This window comes from Rattus norvegicus, chromosome 2, assembly GCF_021556685.1.
Source record: "Rattus norvegicus strain SHRSP/BbbUtx chromosome 2, alternate assembly SHRSP_T2T, whole genome shotgun sequence".
Classification (NCBI taxonomy): domain Eukaryota; kingdom Metazoa; phylum Chordata; class Mammalia; order Rodentia; family Muridae; genus Rattus; species Rattus norvegicus.
The window spans coordinates 116,184,864-116,205,815 of record NC_141535.1 but is presented as its reverse complement, the minus strand read 5'-3'; the positions used below and the strand labels follow the sequence as shown (position 1 = coordinate 116,205,815).

Sequence of the window (20,952 nt, the reverse complement as noted above, 5' to 3'; positions counted from 1 at the left end):
GCAAGTGCTTGTAAGCACAAGGATCTGAACATGGTCCCTACCATTCATGTACAAAGCCAGGCATGGTAGTGTGTGTGTGTGTGTGTGTGTGTGTGTGTGTGTGTGTGTGTGTGTGTGTGTGAGAGAGAGAGAGAGAGAGAGAGAGAGAGATCCCAGCACTGGTGTGGGGGAGAGAGGTGATCCCTACTTGGCAAGTTCCAGAAAAATAAGTAAGTAAGTAAGTAAGTAAGTAAGTAAGTAAGTAAGTAAGTAAGTAAGTAAGTAAGTAAGTAAATAATAAAGACCCTGTCTTAAAGAATAAGGTGGATGATTCCAGAGGGTGACACCTGCACTGACCTGACCTCTGGCCTTACATGCAAGCACACATACTTCCCAGTCTTCAAAAAACAAACAAACAAACAAACAAACAAACAAAAATACCCTCTCCAAACCCAAACAAACCAGGGAGTCAGCAAGAGTGAAGCACTTTCCTTGTCTCAGGAATTGACTGAAAGCCTTTTCCATGTCCAAGTCTACCACCATTGTTTCTGCCTCCTTGACTCAGCAGCCGCTGTTCTTTCTGCCTCGCTTCCCTACTGGGTATCCACCTCCTACATCCCCTGCTCTCTGGAGAGAGCTATGATGGCCTTGAGCAGGTTTCTTGTTTCCACTCCCAGGACTAAGCAAGGTCTGATGGTCCTGTCTGTACACACTCCCTTTTCCTTGGTAGGTAGGGTGTCAGCATCTGCAGTAGCAGGCCTGTGCCTGATTCGCCAAGTGCACAGTTGGCAGTAAATGGCTCTGCTGCTTTGATAGCCTAAGGGGCCACCAGAAACTGTGATGGCTGCCTTGGCTTTGGCTGCATATTTTGACAGTGTACAGCTGGCAACTCCTCAATCCTTCTCTTAGCATAGGCTGTCCTGCATCTTCTAATTTTATTTATTTATTTGCCTTTCTGACTGCCTTTCTGTCTGTCTATCTATCTATCTATTATTTATTAATCCATCTATTTATCATCTATACTATTATATCTATCTATCTATCTATCTATCTATCTATCTATCTATCTATCTATCTATCTATCTATCTATCTATCTGAGACAAGTTAGCCTTGGACTATCTATGCATCAGAGGATGACCTTGAGCTTCTGATTCTCCTGCCTCTGCCTCGTGAGTGCTGGAATGGCAGCTGTGTACCACCATAGTTGGCCTTTGTGTCCTGGAGATTAACTCAGGGCCTTATACATGCTAGCCAAACACTCTACCAATCCAGCTACATCCCAGTCCTGTGCATCTTCTATATTTCTTTTCTAACTGTCATGTTTCCCCTCTCCTCTCATTGACTTAAACAGGAAGTTTAGATTGCTAGCTGACTTATCATTCAATATGGATCTTTTAGAAAGGGCAGCATGGCCCAAGAAGATGATGAGCACGAACAGCAGATGGTCCAGGTGATTGCGTGCCTCTTGGCATCGACATCTACCAACTGTGTGACTTTGTACAAGCCAATTAACAGCTCCGAGTTTTGGTGGAAAAAACGGAAGGGATAATTCCTGCCACCTGGTGGCTTGGAAGACGAGTCAACAATGTATGCAGAGGACCTTGAGTGTATCGCATGTGATATCAAGAACACTGCAAGTATATCAAGTATACTGGCGTGTGACAGGCACACACTAAGCACTTCTTTCCTTCATTTTGCCACCCCTAGTACATGCATACACATTTCAAAACAAGTGGATTGGATTTTCCCCACAAAGAAAATCCAATTAAATTGTTTTCTACCTGCACATGGAGCAAATCAATTCTTTCCTGTCCGGGGCCAGAGACTGTTAGAACTATTGAGATGGTAAGATCAAACTACTTCTTCATTAGCACTAAGTTCTGACACTTGTCCTGAGCAAGAGGATTGGGATGGTAATGCCAATGAAGTTGGTCATACGCTAGAGACATCTAGGGGAATCACTGAAAAATTATGGTGCTGTAAGCTGAAGAGATGGCTCAGCACTTCAGAGCAGTTCCCATCTGGGTAACTCTGATGGGGAGCCAATGGGTGAAATCCTACTCCAATCTCTTGGGTTCTGAGTTTACTTAAGTGAAAGCCTTTCTAGACACTTCTGCTGGAGTTGCTTCATGCAGTGGCTTTTCAGTACTAGCAGCTCGCAGTACTGGGCCTTGAGGGTGCAGCTGATAATGCCAGTGAGGCATGGAGCTGGGAAATAGCAGAGAGGAAGTTGTTTATGGATGCCACTGGCCTGGAGCTATACGTGTAGGACACTCCTCATGCTCTCTGCTTTATTGAGTGAGCAAGCAGGAGCTGAGGAAAGTATTTAACACATAATTACATGCTTAATCTTGCATAAAATTATCACACTAATGACATCACGGTGGCAATGCAAAAGGTCACTTCAAGCACAGGCATTTAGGGTTGCATCTAATGGGTAAGGCTTTATCTTTGCAGACAGCAAATTATACCTTCTGTCTGTAAGGGTTGGGTTGTTTTGGCTCCAGGGCTTTTGAAGGGGAAGCCAAATGCATGGTAGTAATTTTAGATCAAGTGATTTACTTTAGAAAACATTATTTGTTGGGAGCGATTTTTAAAAATACCATTGTGCTGTTTGCCTCCAAAATCAACTATGTACTTTATTTGAGTTCATTTCTTTGGGTGTCTATTTGCCAAATTTTATTAAGGAATGTTGTGTGCCTCCATCTACTGCCTGCTGTGGACACCATAACATCGGCCTTGCCCTAAGTACTGTGCTCTTCAGTTGGAGTCAGAGGAACAAGCAACCTCTGTCCTGGTCATCTCTTGCAGATGGTAGAGTTGGGAGGAAAGCAAACCTTTGACCTTAGTCATACAGGGGCAGAATGAAACTCTCCCAAAGCTTCTGAGCCTCATTTTCTTGGTGGGGGTTGGGGGGGTCGGTGGACCTTCTCAGTAGTGCCTCAAACAGTTCCTTGTCTCTCCACATCTTACCATCTTGTCTCTCAGCTTGCTTAATTTTATGCTGTTGATCGAATTCTTCTTAAACAATGATAACAGAAACACTTTGGAAGCCTGATAGTGGCAAGACATGCTTTTAATCCCAGTATTCGGGAGGCAGTGGCAGGTGAGGTCTGAATTTGAGGCCAGTTTGGTCTGTATAGTTCCAGAACAGCCTGGGCTATACTCAGAAACCCTGTCTTGAAAAAAAGGGGGTGGGGTGGGGTGGATATTTGATGTAGTGACCAATCGTTCCTTGGTTTTCTCTTGCTGTGTCTCCCGTCTCTCTCATGGGTTCCTGTTTTTCCAACCTTTCACTCAGTGTGTTTCATCTGGAGATCTGGTGTAGTTTCAATGGTATCTTATGACAGGGCTAAGAACCTTTCTCCCATTTGGTGTCTAGAGGACTGGGCAAGTGGAACCTCTACCACTTAGATGGAGAGTTAATGAGGAAGCTGAGAGCCAATGGCTCATTGACAACCCACAGACAAGTGTCAAAGTCTTTCCCAAGTTTTCAATGGAGATGGTTTTTCAACAGCTGGGAGACCATGCAAGGACCTTGTGTCTGAAGACAGGTAGTGGTCACTTGTGATCTCTGTAACAGAGAGACAACTTTTATTCATATCACTGTGTCTGATTTGTGTTTTTGAAGGATGCCAGCCTAGGTTCAATAGCATACCCATCCTTTCCTTGGCTTATAATGACCCTCAGCAGCTTTGGGACTAGCTCCATTCTGTCCCTGTATGACTAGGGTCAAAATGTTTCTTTTCCTTCCAACTCTACCATTGTAAGAAATGATCAGGGTTGACCTCAATTCATTTATTTACCTCAGAATTTAGTTCTTCATCTGACATATGGGTTGAAGCTGTAACTGTGGCAGTCTCGGGGTCTGGTGATGAAGACGTACTTACTGATGACTATAGCAGACACCACCACCCCTGTTACAGGATGCCCAGTCCAGAAGAGGGGATGGGTCAAGTCAGGCTGCATTGGATGACTGTCCTTAAGAGGAGAGTGCCATTCATATTCACGAAGAATGAAGTATATCTATTACCACATCTAATAGTTCCAATATCCACTATAAATGGCCATCTCGGGGTTCAGTGGGAAGAACTCTGAAATGAGTTTCAAGTGGAAGCCCCAGGCCCTTGTCTAGTGATTATATTACCTCAATATGCTGTTAAATTTTCTGAGCCTCATTTTCCTCATCAAGAATATGGGAGTAATAACAGCTATCATGCCAGAATGCCACAGGGATGGTGGGAAATAATGTCTACATTCAGCAGGAACTTAGTAAATGTTGTTTTTTTCCCCCACTTGGAGGAAATGGCAGATTCTTTTTTTGTTGTTGTTGTTCAAACTGACCACATCAAGCCATTTTGTGTGATTTATACTTTCTTTAAAAAGTTCTTTTCAGAAGTGGAAAACACATTTCTCCGTGATCTTAATTAATCCACTATTCCATAATTCATTTCCTAATGAGCTCTTCAAGTGGATAATCAGAACTGGTGTTCATTTTGATTCCTTGCATGCTACATATTTAAAAGCAGCTTAATTGTTAAACATGTCACTCTATTGGGCATTACCCAGATGCAGCTGTTGGAAGAAGAACCTGTTCATGACTCATGTGAGCTGCTTACATGGGTACAAATGATGCACTCGCGCTGAAAGTATCATCCGTTCTCTCAACCTGTGTAACTAGAGCAACTATTGCAGCTGAGAATCAAGGGGGCCAGGTCTAGTAAGAGATCTTACAGAGGACTGGAGATGGCCATGACAGTCATGAAGACTCAGGTACTTCTATGTAGCTATGTAACTAACACATTCACTGAGTTCCAATAGGGACTCTTCATCAAAAGCTCTCTTTATCAGAGAGAAGATCACTATTCCAGAAAGAAACTTTTCCAGGCCACGTAGCACAAAGCAACGTGAAACAGAATTTCACTCCAAAGCAGTTCTCTTCCAAAACCAAAGCCTTCTCTCATCCTTCATGTCTTTGCAAAGCAAATCACACATCCAAGTCTGCACCAAAGGAAGAAAGCTGCTTGTTGAATATCAGGGCAACATTCTTACTGATTCCCTGAGTACTACATTTTTCATCATATGAAATTGGAGAGAAAGAGTAGAAAAACAGTAGCCATGATGATGCCAAAAAACAACCCATGAGAAGTAAAAGACTGGTCAGAAGTGGGTGGGTGGGCTTTACTCATAACTATCTTCATAGCCTTAGATGAATTTGTTATTTTTTTCCTTTGACTTATATGAATGAGTATAACAATAGTAGAATTTTTCTCATAGAGATTTTTGTGATGAATGAGTTAATTTGCTTCATGCTTGGTGATAGGATGAATGTTATATGTAATACATGTACATAGGCATATATGTAACATGGATACCTGCAAGCTATGAGTGTGAAGGTGGCGTGACATTATGCATATGAATGAATGTTTGAATGACGTCTACCATTATGTATTATGTTTATATGAAGTGATTGAAATATATTTTAAATCGATAAAAGAATGAACTTCATTTAAAAATTGACACAGTTTAACCTTGCTCTGGTTAGTGTTTGTCAACCCAACACATTCTAGAGTCCCCTGAGGAGAGGGAACCTTAACTAAAGGAGTGCCTCCAGTGTGCACGTCTGTGGGCACAGTTTTTGATTACTGATTGTTGTGGGATAGCCCAGCCTACTGTGGGCAGGGCCAAGCCTGGGAAGGTGTCTTGGGTTGTATAGACGAGAAGGATGAGCAAGCCAGGGAGAACAAACCAGTAAGCAGCAGCATCACTTCACGACTTCTGCTTCAGTTCTTGTCTCCAGTTTTCTCCCTTGGGTTCCTGTCCTGACTACCCCTGGTGACAGACTGTGAGCTGAAATAAATCCTTTTCTCTCCAAGCTGCTTTTGGCTATGGGATTTATCACAACAACAGAGAAGAAAACTAGAACAAATGTGTTCAGTAGACATTGATGGATCTGTAAATATTTTTGTGAACATGTGAGTTTAATTAGGATTACATATAGGAACATGGGTAAGAAGCAATTTATAGGAACATGGTGCCTTATTAGTGGCTACACCACTGGGGAAACTGTTTCTCCCTCTCCCAGTCACAGATCCTCAGGGAGGTCTCCATGGTGGAATAGCAGTGTGCTCAATCTTGGAACTGCCCGCCGGACAGTTTCCACAAAACACCCCTCCCTCTTTCAAAGTATATTCCATAAGCCTTGAAAGAGAGGTGATGCAGAAACATGCTATGTAGGGTTGAGCTCTCAATGGTCCCTTATTTCAGCTATTAGACTGGGTAGGAGTTTCTGTGGTAACCACTACCCAGAGTAGGAAGAAATTTCTCTGACCAAAACTGACAATATCTGATGGGTGTGTGGTACTTTGAATGAGAATGTGCTTCACAGGCTCATATGCTTAATCACTAATTAGTTGATCTGCTTGGGAAGGATTAGAACACATGGCCCATGGCCATGGACATGGAGGACATGTGTTAGGAGGGATGTGTTTAGGTTTCAAAAGGCCATGACAGGCCCAATCTGTCTGTCTGTCTGTCTGTCTGTCTGTCTGTCTGTCTGTCTGTCTCTCTCTCTCTCTCTCTCTTCCCTATGGATCAGGATATAAAGCTCTCAGACTTTTCTAGTATCATGTCTTCTGCTTCCTACCAAGATGATCATGAACTAACCCTCCAATACTATAGAAAGCTCTAAAACATGCTTTCCTTTTCTAAGTGTTTTGCTTTGGTCATTGTGTCTTTTCACAGTAATATAATAGTCATTAACACAGGACTTTTATTTAAATAACAAGTCATAATTTTTCAAGAAGAAAGGGGTAAAAAGGGGTGGAATTGGCCTTGCCTTGGCCATGAAATTGTCTGTGATAGAGACCCTTCCACTCCTGTTCCTCATACACAACCTGAGAAAATTCAAAGAGAAGAATTAAGGTTTCTTTCATCTGAATATTATTTTACTCCTGTTTGGAAAATTGCCACCAAGGTCCGTTCCTATGACTTACTTACCTTCCAATCTGTCTTTGGTTAAATATAATTTCTATTTTACGTTCTGTTGATTTCTTCAATGAAGTGCTCAGTTATACTCATGGGAAATCTGGAGAAGTCAAGCGAGGGGAGATTTAGCACCAAACGGGAAGGCAAATAAAAGTCACCGTTGATCTTGGTAAATGACTCCCACAGGCCTGTGTGGGACAGAGCTGAACTCTGTCTTGCTGTCAGTCTCTTTCTGTTCCTTTCACACAGCTTTGTCTGTCTCTAAACCTTCCTCCAAAAGGAGCTAATGATGTGATCATAGAAGTTTTCGATGTCACAACAGATTGCTTAGAGGTATTTTGAGGCCAAGGAAATACCTATCATGGGTGCCAGGCTACTGAGTCACTGAGTCACTGATTAATCTTGTCCAAACCTCTTCAGTAACATCTGTGAGCTGACCATGTTCAGATGTGTGATGACCCTACACAGGCCTGGGGAAGTCAGCGTTCTCAGCCTTAGACCGGGTCTGTCCTGATGGCTTCTCTTCCCACCAGAATCACAAAGCTTGCTCCTGTTCGCTGAGGGAGGAGGTGAACTGGGGGAGGTGGAGAGAGGATTCTGAGTCCAGGCTCCATTGTTGCTTCTTTGCTGTCAGCATGGTTACTGGTGCAGCTGGCGTACCCCTCCCAGTCCCAATCTGCGTCCACAGAATGGGATATTAGTACTCTCTCTTCTACACTTACTGTGAGAGCTATTGTCAGAGGCTAACACTCTTTGCAGCTGCTTGTTTATACCTATCTATTTACATGCACAAGAAACTTATGTTTATGTTATAAACACAACTATTTACTTATCCTAAAATAGATAACAGGCCAAATTAATTGATATGGCATTGTCCTGACCAAGGAGATTTTAGAATTCAGAAAAATAACTGATTATTAGCATCGTATTTATTTTATTGTAATGTGCATGTGAACGTGGTTGCCCCTGGAGGCCAGAAGAAGCTCCAGTTCCCTGGGAGCTGGATTTACAGATAATGTGAACCACCTGACTTGGATGCTAGTGGCTGAGCTTGGGTCCTCTGTGAGAGGAGTGTGCCTTCTTGGGGTCAGCAATCTATGCAGCATGCAGGATTAGCAATTAAAAGCAGAAAGATATAGCAGAGATGTTTTGAGCTAGAGGCCAAGTTTGAAAGATTATTTATATTTTATATGGATAAATGTTTGTCTGCTATTTACATGTGCACCACATGCGTGCAGTGCCTGAAGAGACCCAAAAGGAACTGGAGCTTATAGACGTCTGTGAGCTGGAATGAGGGTGCTGGAAACCGAACCTGGGTCATTTGCAAGAGCACCAAGTGCTCTTAACTGCTGAGCCATCTCTCTAGCCCCATAGATGCCAATTTTGAGAGTGGATGTTTGTTTTGTTTTATTATATCGTTTATCTTCCCATTGCAGGTGAAAGGCCCTTCAGAAGCAAATCAGTCCAGAGGGAAAAGCTTTCTTATAACACTGTGCCTTGTTGCAGCCCAAAGGGCAGTGGGGAGCTGGAGGAAAGGGCACTTTAATTTCTAAGACGTATTTAGATGCAGGCGTGAGACTGTCCTAAAGACAAAGGAATAACGAATGCTTCTTCTGTGATGGTTTCGGGTCAAGGGAAAGCCGGTTCCCTGTTTCATTCTATGGTGTCAGGCTCTTGAGAAATATTCAATTAGACATTTAATCCTTTAAAAAAAAGTCTTATATTCTTACAATTGTCTGGAAGATGCTGCGGAGGTGACAATTTGCTGCGGAGGAAGTGAGCAATGCCTTAAATGGCTTCGAAGAGCTTGGCTACAGAGCTTCAGTTGCCTACATTTTGTAGCATATGATTCTGGGCTCTAAATCAGGAACTTCCCATCCAAAGGACGAGTAGAAGCCACCTCTGAGGAAGAGTGACTGACAGAATTTGGGGCCTTGCGTTTCTCTGTTCATACTTGTTCTTCGAAAGCCCATCCACTTTGGAAAGAGGCTGCAGGCATCAAGGAGCAGAAGGAATTGCTTTCCTGACTCACTCTCTTTACTGTGTGACTGGTATTAAATAGTTACCCTCTCTGAACTCCAGCTTCCTTATTGGTGACAACTAGTGCTGCAACATTTGCCTCCAGTAATTGTTCTGCTTTGGAGAAAGATGTGTTAAGAGCTTGAACTGCGATCAGCAGGAATGAATGTAGATTCTCCCCCTGAAGAAAAGGAGCTGGTCGTTATGCCCAACAGCTGCCATCAGAAACCTGAGCCCAGTCAGGGCAATAGAGTTGATTTCTGAGGGAAAATGACTTGACTTGTCAGGGAGCAGTTACTGAGGCACCTCCAGATTACAAGGAGCTGGGGGCATGGAGGGGAAGAAGTAAGCAAGCCAGACAGAATACTAGGAGGCAGCCACCCTTCCTCCATTCCTCATGCACTGTCTGGTCAGTCATTCTTTGTCCATATATCCTCATCAGACCCAGAGAAACAACAGACCACTGGTGCTGTGAGAGCACAGTCACCATTTTAAATCTTTACTAGCTACATTAAGAAGGCCAAGAAATGAGGGAGAGTCATTCTGGTACCATATTTTATTTAACTTAATGTACCCTAACTAAGCATTAACATTTCAACATGCACTAAAATTACTTTTGGCACCTGGCGGTGGTGGTACACACCTTTAATCTCAGCACTTGGGAGGCAGCCATAGGTGGACCCTTGTTTCCAGAGTGAGTTCTGGAACAGCCAGAGCTACATACAGAGAGAAACCCTGTCTCGAAAAACCAAACTAACCAACCAAGCAAACAAAGAAAAATCCCTAAACAAAATAAAACATATTGGAGCTGGAGAGACGGCTCACTGGTTAAGAGCACTGGCTGCTCTTCTAGAGGTTCAATTCCCAGCGCACACACGGCAACTCATACTTGTCTGTAATTCCAGTTCCTGGGCTTCTGACATCCTCACACAGACATACATGCAGACAAAACACCAATGAACAAGACCTAAAAATAAGTTATAAATTATAAATATATAATTTATATAATAAATATATATCACCTCTGGCACAGTATACCCTTTAAAGGCTTAGTTAGGGGTTTGCTGTGATTTTTATACTTGTAAATAATGCACCGAAAGCTCAGCACATTCAGACATCAGTGGCTGCTACTGCCTGTGGTTGTTTTAGAATCTACGATTATGACTATTTCACTTTTAACAACAACAATAAACTCTCCCTTTTTTTCCATGTGTGCAACAGGTCCTGTGTTTTATGTGAATCCCATCAATCAAGTTGATTAGCACCTTCATGAGGTTAAGAGCATCCTGGAGACAAATCTCTGAGCATGCTCCTGATGGGCTTCCTGGATCAGGTTTCTGAGGTGGGGGGACTGACCACAAATATGGGCTACAGCATCCCATGTCCTGGGGTGCTGCCCTGAATGACACATAGAGCAGCAGCTGAGTCTGAGCATTCATCTTTCCCTGCTTCCTGACTGTGGATGCAACGTGACTGGCTGCCTCAGATTCCCACCACTGTGACTTCCTGCCACGGTGGACTGTACTCCGGAACTGTGAGCCAATAACCCTCACTCCCTTAAGCGGTTGTTGTCAGGAAGCTTGTCACAGCAACGAGAAAGCTAATAGCCCTGTTGGGGTGTGCATTAGTACTCCCTTACTTTTGGAAGAGGAGTCTGAGGTTTAGAGAGAGCGAGTAGCTTGCTCAAGGTCATTTGAGTTTTAAGTGGAGGAAGCAGGATTCAAGGTGAGTGATTCACAGGTCATTTTGACCCCAGCCCATCACACTCCTCTCTGAAGTTACTTGATAGTCTTCTAACTGGTCAGCTTGCTTGCCTATCACCATATTTTGATAGGACAATGCCAAAATACCCACTTCAAATTTTGTTATAATGTTTATTATCATTATGGAAATAACTTACATTGTAGCTATTCTGTCTGTGTGTGTGTGTGTGTGTGTGTGTGTGTGTGTGTTGTGTGTGTGTTGTGTGTGTGTTTATGTGCAGGTGAGGTGCGTAGGCATTTATGTGAGTGCGAAGGCAAGAGGTGTCATTTCTCAGGCATCATTCATCTTGTTTCTTCTTATTATTTTTTTTCTTTTTTTCGGAGCTGGGGATCGAACCCAGGGCCTTGCACTTGCTAGGCAAGCACTCTACCACTGAGCTAAATCCCCAACCCCATTTCTTATTATTTTTGAAACATTTTTATTTTTATGAGTCTCTCTAATCTGAAAATTTCCAGGTAGTATAGGCTGGTAGTCCGGTGAGCACTTGTGATCCACCTGTCTCTTCCTCTCTCGTGCTGGGATTGCAAGCTCAGGCTACCATGGCTGGCTCTTTTAGGTGAGTTCTGGGGATGGAGCTCAGGTCCTCATGTTTGCAAGGCAAGCAAACTACCAACTGAGTTGTCTACTTAGCTGCACAGACATCCCTAGAAGTTGTTCTATCGTCACATCATGAGGAACTTTGAACTGCTCATTTCATCTTGGGTCTGAGCTTAGCATCTATGGTTAGGGTGAAGGGTGGGATGAAGAGGGTACTAAATTACTGGTTTATAGCAGCTTATTATATGTTCTAAAGAACCAGGGAGTTCTGAGAACCCTAGTATAAGCCAGAGATCAGTGTATAAGGAGGTAGAACTGTTTCGCCCTGGTTTGAGCATCACATATTGAATATTTGTCACTGAATTATCGCACTTTATAGATACAGATAATTTTTACATATCAATTGAAAAAATAAGATGATTTAAGAAAAAGAATTATTGGGGAAAATATCCCAAAAAGAAATTAAGAGTTTTATAAGGAAGACTAGTCATAATGGGGCTATGCAAGGCTTCTGTAAAAGACTTATCAGAACCCTTGCGGGACAATGGACCTTGCCAGGAAATTTGGTAAGGTACAGTGGGTCTGAGTCCCCAGAAACTCTGGTACACACCTGAGATGTTAGGTGGCTACCTGATCCCTGCCAGACTCCTGGCCTGGAACATGTGCCACACTTCCCACATAAGGAAACATCGAGTCCCAGAACAGAGTTCTTCGTGCTAATGGGGTACTTAGAGGCCCTGAGGGTTTAGCCAATAAGCTCTCCTTCCCAGACCTTCTTTCCCGCAAAAGGTATTTAGTCTCTGGTCCACCCTGAGAAGTTGGTACACATCCATCTTCCACATTGAACAACCAATAGACAGTCTGGAACCAAGGACTGTCTCTTTCACCTACCACCACCATGAGGAGATGGAGAAGGCCTTTGCCTACAGAGCCACTGCCTAAGTCTCCTGTAGAAGGCCTCTCTGAGCTTCTAGACAACTATTGCTACCTTTGCCAATGAACCAAGCCCTAGCTCCCAGTCCCAGCCTGGGCTAGACGCTGTCCTCAGCCAGAAGGCCCCCAACAGTCCAGGCCTCATCATGGCCTGTGGACACCCTTCCTGCCACTACACTACGTTCTGACTTCTTTGTGCAGTTTTCTAGCAGGGACTAGATACCTGAGAGTCAGGGCCTACCAGCTTCGGCTTCTCACATTTTCCCACCACCAGAGCAGAATCTCTGTGCTTCCCTAAAGCCTAGCACCCAACATCAGTATGAAATAAGCACAGTTAAGCTCCCTGTGTTTTGCCTCTCCCAACAGCCATGCCTCACAGAACACAGTCCAATAAGCCCAGTGTGAAGATGAGGCAAATTCTCAAAGTTCTATCTTTGTCACATCACTTAAAGTGATATTGGGCTGGAGAGATGGCTCTGTGACTAAGAGTATATATTGATCTTGTAGGGGATTTAAGTTTGGTTCCCAACACCCATGCCAGACAGTTCACAACCCGCTGTAACTCCCTCAGGTCCAGAGAATCCAACGTCCTCTTCTGGCCTCCTCAGAACACACATACCCCTCCTCCATAATTAAGACAATAATGAAATAAATCTTTAAAATGATACTTAAGTCAAAATGTCCTTTCAGACTCCGTTTTGGCATGTTGCTTTCAAAAATATATTAATGAATGGAAGGAAAGGGAAGAATGGTTGTACAGAAGGAAACGATCATTATGTTTTCAAAGAGATGTCTACCAGTGGAAAGAAAATGTGGGAGAGGCAGCTGCATCTTCAGGACATGTCCCTGATGTCCACTCTGACTAGCCAGCCAGGACTTCATTTCTAAGAAATTTGCTTAGCATTGGGACAGTAGGTTCCTGGAGAAACAAGACGAGTAATCAACTAGAAGATGGATGTGATACTCATGCTTCATAGTAGTTGCTCCAAACTATAACAACAATCACTTGCTGTTAGTAGCATAGAAGCCTTTAGTCCCCTGAGACTCACACTTCCCCTCCCTATCGGTTGCTAGGTCCCCTTGGACTATACTAAGTGAGGAGTTGCCAAGCTACTGGCTAATGCCTCTAGCGGTAGGGGACTCATGGCTCCACCTCATCCTGTCCTTTGACACTCTATCTAGTTGAAAATGTTTCCTCAATATGAGCTAGAATCTGTCTCCCCACAGTCCCATTAGTGCTCCTGAATCTGTACTCTGGATTCTTTCCCAGATGTTTGTAAACAGCTGCTCAACCTTAGCAATACCGCTTCTCTGTGAACTCTACGTACTCCAACTGTTATCCCCATGGTATGACCTTAATTCCTCTTCTTAATCTGGTCACCTCCTCAGACCCTGCTCTACTGCTTAACCTCTGTCTCCTAAGGTACTGTGAGAATCATAGTATCTGCTCTTTAGTGCTTCAGTTGTTATAAACTGCTATAATCCTCCTCTGCTGATGAGGAAGCTAAAGCATAGAGAAGCTATCTGCCTTCTCAAGGTTGTGAGGAGAGTAAGCGGGATGTTCACCCAGCAGCCTATGTGGAGCCTTTACAGTTTTATTTTTCTGAGTATGGCTCCTCCACTGTCACCTGATTGACCAATGTTGTTGTGTCTTCTATTTAGGGATCTTGAGATGATGTTCATGTTTCTGGCTCATAAAGAAGCTAGGTTCATAAGGCGAATCGAAAGATGAGTCAGCTCTCGAAAGTCCTTATGGTGCTGCAAAAGTAGGCAAAGGTCTGACATTTTATCATGAAGAAGGTAGAGTCCTATGATGTGTTAACTCTTTTAAATATTTTTGTTTTGACTTTTTGTTTTTTTGTGATGGAGTCTTGTCCAGGCTGGTTTCAAAGTTCTGGGTTCAAGTGACCTCCCTGCTTAAGTCTTCTTTCTACATACAGCTGGGATCAGGGGTATGAGCCATTGTGTCTGGTGTATCATCATCATCATCATCATTGTATGCATATACTTATGTGTGTGTGTGTGTGCACATGTGTGCATGATGTGTTCGTGTGGAAGTCAGATGTCAACCTTGGGTATGGTCCTATTTCATTTTTTGAGACAAAGTCTCTCACTAAGGCTTACACATTTGGAGAGGATGGCTAGTCAGTGAGCTGCAAGGGTCCTCCTGTTTCTGTCTTCCCAGCATTGAGATTAAGTGCAGCCACCATGCTAGCTTTTTAGATGGTGATGGTGATACAACTCAAGTCCTCGTGTGTGGGCAGCTGGCACTTCACTAACTGAGCAATCTCTCCAACTCCTAATTTTTACATTAATGTCAATTACACATTTTCATATTTTTTAGTCAAAGAAGTAAGTCATGTAATCACATTATATACATAAACATATATATACATATAAATATGTCTGACTCACACAACCCCCCACACACATCCCTGAAAACAGTGCTGAAGATAAGTTAAATAAGGATCAAAGTAAAAACAGGATTAGATGTCAGAGAAGCAATCCAAGGAGGATCTGAAGGAGAGAATGAGAGATGAAGGGATCAGACAGTATTTGGAAAGTATAGATAGGGTCAGGACTGGATGACTAATTGGGTTGAATGAGATTGGAATTAGAATTCCAAGCAGTTCAATTCCTGGGAGCCAGGCAGAGAGTTGTGTCACCTACAACATGGGGGATAGAGTAAAATGAAAGGGGCTTTGTAACAGGGCTTGGGTGGAATGTGGAAGATGCTGGGAGAGTAAAGGTGGGAACGTCCCATAGAGAGTGCCGCAGGCCACGGACACCTACTAGGACTCAGAAGAAAGTTCCAGGCTGCCCATACTCTCATGTGCACATGGAAGATTTTTCTAAGTATTTGTGGGTAGTGAAGCTTATATTGAAACCAGGCATCAGATGATGCTGGAGGAGTCCAGGTGAAGAGCGTGACTTTATCCATCTTCCTCTGGCTCTACACAGGATGCTGTCGCTTGCCTCATGTTCCCGGGAGTCTAGAGGATAAGTCCTTGAGCTGTCCTCAATGTTTTCCTGTATCAAAACTCAGGCCGAATGCTCTAATTTTATTTTTTTGCCTTGTCATTTGTAAATGAGTTTGTGTTTATGTCAGGAACAGACTGCTTGACAAGAACCACGTTCCTCACATCAAACCATTCCCCACATTCTCTGCAGTGTGCTTCTTTGTTACAAAATGTTCATGTTTTACTTATGTCTGATGATGGCAGGTGACTATCTCTCAAGAAGTCATTTCCAATTTAAGAATCTAATATTGTTTAGTATAATATAATTATTAAAAATCTATTTTATCTACAGTTATTAAGGTTAGGTTATTTCTCTCTGCTCTCCCCTTCTTTCCTAGATGGGTCTCAAATTAAATATATAGCCTAGGATGTCTTAGAATGTCTTACCACCCAGTTCAGCTTTCCTAGGCCTAGGACTACAGATGTACACTACCTCAGTGGTTCAAACTGTGTTGGTGGGGAAACTGCATGCCAGGCAAGCATTCTACTCACTGAGCTACATGCTCAGCTCTTGTTTGAATATCACTTGAATTTCATGGGTACTTTTGAGGTGGGACTTCAAGGGGTGAGCATTCAGAGAGCAGAGTTTTTGTGAGTAGGATTAATGCTGTTTTTGTAACTGTGTGGTTCTAGGCTTCTTCCTTCAGTTAAGGTTAGCTCTCTAATGGGTGAACCAAGGGGCCACCGAAACTAGGTGGCAATGGTTTCTTCAACTGGGGTGGCTCTAGGCCTCAAAGATAGGACATGAAGGAAATTGGTGAGGCCATGAAGTGGGGCATAAAGATCAATGGGTGATGGTACTTGAACTTGGGTCGCTTCTAACTGCGGAGATATCTTGCCGGCCCCCAATTGTTACCTCTAAATGTGAATTCATTAGCAAAATGGTGATATGGTGGCTTCTAGTTTGCACATGAGAACCAGAGAGGGTGGGACCCTTAACGTCATGCAGCTTGGTAATTGAGCCATTAAGAAAAAATGTTCTAGTGAACTCCCAGAGCCCGGAAGGGCATGCGGATCTGGTATATTAGGGAGTGAGAGGAGTCATGGAAGAGGTGGCTGATCTGCATTTAGGGTGACTGTCCTGGTGGTGAACACCTCATTCAGTTAACAATGCATTGTTCTGAACAAAGGAGGCATAGCCTGTTTGTTATGCTGGACTTGGATTCAGAAGAATCAAGCCTGAAATTATTGAGCACTTACTTCAGTAAAGGAATAATTTTCTGCAAATACATAAAGGTCGTATTGATCACTAAGAAAGCATTGAGTGGAGAAAATTACAAGAGAATAATAAATGGGAAATGAAACATATCCAATATATACTGAGATCGGTTAGGGCTCTCTGAGGCCGCCGGGGGGGGGGGGTGGGCATGCGGGCTTCTCTGTGTCCTCCTACTCCTCATGCTGGAAAGAGACACAAGGCCGTGATCTGGAAGCAGACTGTGTTTCATCACAACAGGCTTGGTCCACAGGTTTCCAAGTCCTGTGTGGAGTGTCTAAGGGCTTCACAAGCATAAAGCCATCCATACCTTCTCTCCCAAAACTGTCAACCAGGGGTAAAGATTTGAAGTCTTTGAAGTAACAGACATAAGAATTGTGAACACAGTTGGCTTCTGAGTCCCAGGGAACCTCAAGGATAGTTCAGGCCAGCTGATTTCCAGTCCTCAAGTAAGCCAGACTCAATTAGGCCCAGAGGGAAGTTATTACTGCCTGGCTGGCAAGGCACCTCTATGCTCTAGTTCATTAAAACTTGCCTCAGACGTTGGTGTTAACAGGCACAGACCAAACACCTGTTGTATAAAAAGCAAGCACTAATTGCCTGCATAGGACATACAGCAGAGAAAAACCCCAAGTCCCAGAAAGCCACAAAGCAACATGAAATTGTAGACAAGATAGTGATTTTGTATATCTCATTTAGAAAAAGAGATAAAGAGAAGGCAAATGCTGTAAGCCTGTCCTCTCGACTGGCCACCGTAACTTGGAAAATGTTATGTAGGTGTTGGGACTAGACAGTAGATGTGCTAGTGGTCTTACTAATAAACTGACATTCTTGAAGAACCTAAAGGAAGTGAAAGAAAAAGAAAAAACGGAAAGGAGAACTTAGGCAGAGGGAGGAGGTTAGTCAGAGGGAGGGAGGTTTAGCCAGAGGGAAGGGGGAAGGTTACAAACATGGAAGGAAGGAGGGTTAGCTAGAGGTAGGGAGGGAGGTTAGTCAGAGGGAGGAAGGGAGAGAGGGAGAGAGGGAGGGAGAGAGGGCTTAGGGAAGGAGGTAGGAGGGCTTATCCAGAAGTAGGTAGGAGGGTTTAGTCAGAAGTAGGGTGCAGATATGAAGTGAAGAAGAACAGGTGTCCTTGTCCAGGAAGGCCTGACAGTCTGAACACTGAAGTGATGCTCTACCTGTTTTTTTCTGAGGAACAGAGGCTAATGTGGCTGGAGCAAAGAGACTTACGTAGAAACATTGATGCATTATAGGAAGTAAGATGCCAAAGGGCCGCAGACCAATGCCAGTATTTGTAGGGACAGCCTTGAGCATCACAGGACAGGATGGATACTGACTGCGATGGAGCCCACACAGCTGGCGTGTGGAGAATGACTCGACAGGAGAGGGTAGGAGCAAGAATCATTTTCTAGGAGTACAGACACAACCGAGAGAAGAGTTGACCAGGGTCAGGGAGGGCCAAGTGCTGGGTTCACCTTGAAGGTCAACTGATAGGATTGATTGACTGAGAAATGACTGCAGGATGTGTGAGACAAATCAGGGGGGAAGATGGTTCTAGAAGGAAAACAGGTTTGCTGTTAGCAGGTATGGTGGCTAACACGAGCTGCCAACTTGATGGTATCAAGAGTCATCAGGCAGATGAGCCTGGAGCCCTGTCTGTGAGGGGTTATCTAGATAGGGATAACTGAGGTAAGAAAACCCACTCTAAAGCAGTTCACCATCACCTTGGCTGGGTTCCTGGACTAAATATAAAGTAAAAGGGAACGGGGCATCAGTATTCATCTCTCTCTGACTGGATGGATACACATGGCCAGCTTCCTTCAGCTCCTGACATGGTGAAGTCCTGGACATGGTGGATGGTATCCTCAAATAAATCTTTCTCTCTTTTTATCGCTTGTGTGGGGTCAGAGCAGTGAGAAAAGTAACTAATGCAGCAAGCAGACATGGACAGTCACAAATGAGTGGCCGCAGACACTCTTTAAAACAAAAGCAGAGTGGGCCGGATTTGTTAAGATGATTTTCGCGAGTGTCTGTCTGGCTTCTCTTGTGTCTATAAGTATCTTGTTTGCCCACAATGTTATCCCAGTCCCTGCAAGACATAAAACCTGAGGTCTCATGTGGATTCTGTGGTGCTACGGCACACTTGAGTTTTCCGGAAGCCCCAGTTTCTTCTGGTAGATGAAGCCAGTTAAGTACTTGGAGCGTGGCTGTGGCTAGAAGAGATAATTCGTGATAGGTGCCTAGCAACAAAGGCTTTATGCAAATTTCAGCATTAGTAAACTGTTCAGGACATTCTTGAAATGACAGCAGCTCTCTACAGAACTCTCATGCATTTTTAACTGATTTTTGACTTAGGGAGAAATTTTTGACTGAGAGCCATTTTATGATAGGGTTAGCCTTTTTAGGTGGCTAAAAAAAATCTACTGACTAAAACCTTTTAGTAAAAACATGTGATGTTTATGATGTAAATAAAAGCAATTAAGTGGCAACTGTGGTGGGTCTGCCTGGTTCCCAGCATCCTTGTCTTGGACAATGCCAAAGTTGATTCTGACTTTCTGGAGACCTTTGCTGGCCAGCATGTTGATGCCCAGTATCATGGTAACTTGAGGTTCCTTGTTTATATGTGTGTATATATTCATGTATCACTCTTCTGACTTAATTTAATCATTACACTCTTTCTCCTTTGTTTCTTTCTTTCATTCAATTTTTTTTCCTTCCTTCCTTCCTTTTTTTTGTCCCACCCCTACCCTCTTATCTATTATCCTTTCAGTGATTTTAGCTGGGTCAGACCTCAGCAAGCAGACAGGTGTGGCTCTTTTCCATTTTACATCTCAAGGTACAAGAACTGGTCACCTCAGACAACCGTGGGGGATTGTTGGGGGGGGCAGTAATGGGAGGTGGATGGGGAGGGGAACACCCATATAGAAGGAGAGGGGGAGGGGGAGGGATTTGGGGGCTGATGGATAGGAAACCGGGAAAGGGAATAGCATTTGAAATGTAAACAAGAAATCCCCAATTTAATAAAAATGGAAGAAGAAGAAGAAAAAGACAACCATGGGGGAGGACGAAATGGACTTTTATGGGGTCACATGAGCTTTCAGTATTAGTGAACCTGAAAGTATATTTATGTCATACATACCTTAGTGGGAAAATAATGTCCAGCACAGGAAATGGTTCTAATGAACTCTGGGCTAATGAAATCAGGGGCTGTACACACAGCAGGAGTGGGAAGCCAAATAGATTTGGAAAACTGACAATGTCTTGCACCATGAGTGGAAGGCTAATCTTCAGCATCATTCTAGGGGTGGGCACAGTGGCAGAGATGTAACCCGATTGGTGGTGCTTGTTGGGTTTGTTTTGCTGGACCACTGACCAGTCCCTGGGGGAACTGCATCCTGCTGTGGTGTTACTGCTCAGCCCTAGAGCATCCTTGGACATCCACTCATTATTTTTATTTGCGTGGGAGTCTGGATTTTTGTTTGCTTGTTCTTTGTTTTGTTTCACTCATGCCGTACATGAAAAATTAGAAGGGCCATATTGATGGGCTGGCTCCCCTTTCATTTGCTCTGTGAAGCACATCCGTTATTCTTTGATTACTCCTAATGTTAGGCGAGGGGAATTAAGATACAGGTCAGTAGGGTCTGTGAAAAGGAAATGCAGACCTGCTGCCTGAGGAGACTCATTGTCTCTCCACAGGACAGGCAGGGCTCCGCTGGGGAAGTGAAATGGCAAAGCCTGTGTCCTGACAGCAAGGCTTCTTGACCTTTGAAAAGCCATACCTCCCGCTGTGATGTTCTTTCTATTTTCTGCCAACCAAGATGTTGAATTTTAACTTTCTAAAATTCACAGCCCAGAAAACAAAAACATACAGGATCTCCATCTCATCCCCAAATCATTGGTTGGATTGAAAACCAACATTTAGACTGTAGACTGTAATCTTCATGTTGCTCTCAGGATTTTGGAGCTTTTAAACCTTTGAGGGATATAATTTGTAAGATGCAAACTAGGACGGTGGGTGTGCTGGGCAGTTCCGGGGTGGGTGTGAAGTAAAGAGCTCAGTATTCTAGGGTCTGTGGAGAGGGAGAGAAAGTAGAGCCATGGGGAAACAGCTTAGAGGTCTTGCTGCAGTAGGTATCAAGGTTTGAATACCAAGAACAATGCTTAATGGTCACTGCAGAAATCTTTGAATATATTGCTTTAGTGTATATCCTACCTGCATGCCATGGTCAATGAGTGAATATATTCCTGGATAAACAGACCAAGTGAATGCAGATGCTAGTGATGTGACTAGTACAAAGGAGAAAGGATGTTGATAAAAGTCCTGTTCGATGAATTAGTCTGATGTAGTGGGTGTATGAGGCTAAGTGATGTGCCATCTCCCAGAGGAAGAGGCATGAGCATGTTTCTAGCTCCCAGGGCTCATACTGTTTATCCTGAAGGAGATTTTATAGATGGAGACAGAAAGAAGGTAAAAGGCATCAGTGTTCTGAGCAGTG

At 43.5% G+C, this 20,952-nt stretch overlaps 1 protein-coding gene across 6 annotated transcripts in view; it reads right to left on the bottom strand.

Annotated features, from left to right (window-relative positions):
* The window catches only part of Kcnmb2 (potassium calcium-activated channel subfamily M regulatory beta subunit 2), a 310,816-nt gene that overhangs the window by 60,644 nt on the left and 229,220 nt on the right, over positions 1 to 20,952 (bottom strand). The window contains exon 2 of one of the 6 annotated variants that reach the window (XM_087619019.1): positions 6,980 to 7,067. The gene's annotated coding sequence lies outside the window, so the exon portion shown is untranslated. 6 annotated transcript variants of the gene reach the window in all.